This window comes from Balaenoptera musculus, chromosome X (genome assembly GCF_009873245.2).
Source record: "Balaenoptera musculus isolate JJ_BM4_2016_0621 chromosome X, mBalMus1.pri.v3, whole genome shotgun sequence".
NCBI classification, from domain to species: domain Eukaryota; kingdom Metazoa; phylum Chordata; class Mammalia; order Artiodactyla; family Balaenopteridae; genus Balaenoptera; species Balaenoptera musculus.
This window is the reverse complement of record NC_045806.1, coordinates 20,190,183-20,193,782: the sequence shown is the minus strand read 5'-3', so window position 1 is coordinate 20,193,782 and position 3,600 is coordinate 20,190,183. Positions and strand designations below refer to the sequence as shown.

Sequence of the window (3,600 nt, the reverse complement as noted above, 5' to 3'; positions counted from 1 at the left end):
CCAGAACTAACAGGTTAGAGTGAGAAAAAATAGACAAATAAAAGAGAGGAAGGATGGTTTGGCTAACAAATCCAACGGGTCCACGACAGGGAGGTCTAGGAGCTGCCCCACTTTACAGATGACGACAGTAAGGATTAGAGAGGTCGAGTAACTTGCCCAAGGTCGCACATCCAGGGTAAGTTGAAGAGCCAGGACACAAACCGAGGCAGTCTGACCAGAGCTCTTAACCACTCTGCTATAAGGCAACAACACCAGTTTGGTTTCAGGCTTCTCTGCAACATCAGCTTTCAGAAGAAAATGGAGCAACAGCTAGACTTTGTGGAGAAAAAGATTGTAACCAAAGATTTGCGTGCTCTGCCAAATTGTCTTTCACAATAATACGGAACAGATATTAAACACACCCTGTGTGGCAGGCACAGGTCTAAGTTCTAAGGGGACCTCTGCACTACTATACCTGAGCTGGGGGGAGGGGAGGATGGTGGCCCACTTCTCCCAGAGTGACACATCTGCTCTAGAAGAGGGTAAGTGGGCAGGGATAGTAGCCCGTGGTCTTCTCATCTTGCTCCTCCTGTTATGGAACCTTTGCCCTGTGAGCAAGCTGGAGCAGGAGTGATCACGGCCCAGTACTACACAGCCTCCCGCACGTGTAGTAGAACTTCTGTCCTACAGTGGAGGCTGGGCAGGGGGAGAGAGCTCCAGCCCTCTGCCCTGCACCTGCCTGGATATACCTTCTGCAACACAGAGCTGGCTGTGATGAGACATGGTAATGGCCTGCCCTTCCCGGAGTGAAACCATAGCTCTAGACCAGGAGCTGTGAGGAAACGGGGCCGCACCTTTCTGACTGCATTTTCCAAGAATAGAGCTTCCATCACACTGAGCTGGGGATGGAAAGCAGTTCTTGGCTCAAATGCCACAGACTCCCATGGTTCTTACTAAGGTTTGTAGTAGATTTTCTTGAATACATGTTTCTCTATTCACTGTATGTCCTTAGAACAAATTCCAGAGACTTTAAATGATTGGGTTTTTAGAATAATTTTCACTAGTTAAATGGTTATTTCACTGGGGAGAGTATCTCCCAACCTCCTTACCCCACCATTTTGAAAGTCTGCTACCTTAATCAGGTTTTTTTTAAGGCAAAAAATAAGTTTGTTTGGTAGTATTATAAACTCATGATTCAAACATATTCAATGTGTTTCAACCCACTGCAATTTTTTTTTGGGGGGGGCTGCGCTGTGCGGCTTGCGGGATCTTAGTTCCCTGACCAGGGATTGAACTTGGGCCCAGCAGTGAAAGCTTGCAGTCCTAATCACTGGACCGCCAGGGAATTCCCCAATGTAGTTATTTTTATTGATGTTCAAATTATCCCAACTGTGGCTAGTGGGAACTTCTTTAAGTTGCCTCCAGAGTCCTTCTGAAGTGACCCTAACAGTAACGGACAACTTTCTTGCTACTAAAATACTATGGGGCTTCCCTGGTGGCGCAGTGGTTAAGAATCCACCTGCCAATGCAGGGGACACGGGTTCGAGCCCTGGTCTGGGAAGATCCCACATACCGCGAGGCATCTAAGCCCATGCGTCACAACTACTGAGCTTACGCTCTAGACCCCGCGAGCCACAACTACTGAAGCCCGCACACCTAGAGCCCGTGCTCCGCAACAAGAGAAGCCACCGCAATGAGTAGCCCGTGCACTGCAACGAAGAGTAGCCCCCACTCACCGCAACTAGAGAAAGCCCCATGCACAGCAACGAAGACCCAACACAGCCAAAAATAAATAAAAATAAAATAAATTATAAAAATAAAATAAAATACTATGTACGTGACCTTCCGCAGACCCACAGAATGCTTTTGAAAAACTTAAAAGTCATAGTTACCAGGGAACTCCCTGGTGGTCCAGCGGTTAGAACTCCATGCTCTCACTGCCAAGGGCTGGGGTTCACTCCCTGGTCGGGGAACTAAGATCCCACAGCTGTGCAGTGCGGCTAAAAAAAAAAAAGAAGTCATAGTTATCAGCATCAAAAGGAATATGTAGGCCTTCCAAAGAAACAAAGAAGATAAAATCAAATACTCAAAAGAGAAAAATAAATTTAAAAATCATAACGCACATAAAAAATAAGGAAACATTAAAATAGCATAGAAAAATATGACATGAATAATAAAACAAATGTATTAGTGATCATGATAAATAAAAATGGAATCTACTCCCTTATTAAAAATTAAGATTCACAAATTGGATTAAAATTCAATTTTATATTATTTAAATGAAGCACAAAATGAAACAAAAAGATTAATGTAAAGGAAGGGGAAACATATAAAACAAATACAAATTAAGAGAAATCAAATATGAAAATACTTACATTAGTAGAGTTTGACATTAAAAAAAGACATTGAAATTTATAAAGAAATTTATACGTAGAAGGATAGAAAAACGCTTAACAATATGATTAATACCCTGCAAATAAAAGTCCAGGACCAGACAGCTTCATTGAAGAATTCTACCAAACATACAAAGAATGACTTATACCTATCCTTCTTAAACTAGTCCAAAAAATTGAAGAGGAGGGAACACTCCCAAATTCATTCTATGAAGATACTATCACCCTGATACCAAAACCAGACCAAGACACTACAAAAAAAGAAAATTACAGGCCAATATCTTTGATGAATACAGATGCAAAACTCCTCACAAATATTAGCAAAACGAATCCAACAATACATAAAAAGGATCACACAGGCGGAGACCCTTTGCACCCCTGCGAACATGGCGAACATGGCGCTGCAAGTGGCGCGCAGCGTGCGGGCCGCGGTCTGCAGCCTGCGCGCCGTCTCTGCGCCCAACGCGCCCTGCCCGCCGCGGCCCTGGGGACTGCGGGCGGGCGCCATCCGAGCGCTGCGCACCGGACCCGCCCTGCTGTCCGGTCGTAAATTCACAGACAAACATGAATGGGTAACAACAGAAAACGGTGTTGGAACAGTGGGAATCAGCAATTTGGCACAGGAAACTTTGGGAGATGTTGTTCACTGTAGTCTGCCTGAAGTTGGGACAAAATTGAACAAACAAGAGGAATTTGGTGCTTTGGAAAGTGTGAAAGCTGCTAGTGAACTCTATTCTCCTCTATCAGGAGAAGTAACTGAAATTAATGAAGCTCTAGCAGAAATCCAGGACTTGTCAACAAATCTTGTTATGAAGATGGTTGGCTGATCAAGATGACACTCAGTAACCCTTCAGAACTAGATGAACTAAAGAGTGAAGAAGCATATGAGAAATACATAAAATCTATTGAGGAGTGAAAATGGAACCCCTAAATAAACTAGTTTGAAACAACTTAATCTAGCATAGTTGTCTTAAATTAGTGGTGGATAGATTTTTAAAAAGCAACTTTTAGCAAAAGAAACTACTTGAAGTAATGTTGCCTGAAGAAAATACCCCTTAACTTCCTAATGATTTCAGACAAACACTATGCATCTTTTTCACAACACCCTGTGATTTTTAGGCTAGTCTCCAGTTATAATACTCAGAATTCCTGAAATTATCTGTGGTAAAACTAGTTATAAAAATTATGTAATTCAAGGATAACATTGCTATTTTAACCTTATATAATA

At 42.6% G+C, this 3,600-nt stretch overlaps 1 pseudogene; it reads left to right on the top strand.

The window, feature by feature from the left end:
- Window positions 1–2,767: 2,767 nt before the first annotated feature.
- Window positions 2,768–3,395, top strand: LOC118889091 (annotated as a pseudogene).
- Window positions 3,396–3,600: the final 205 nt, after the last annotated feature.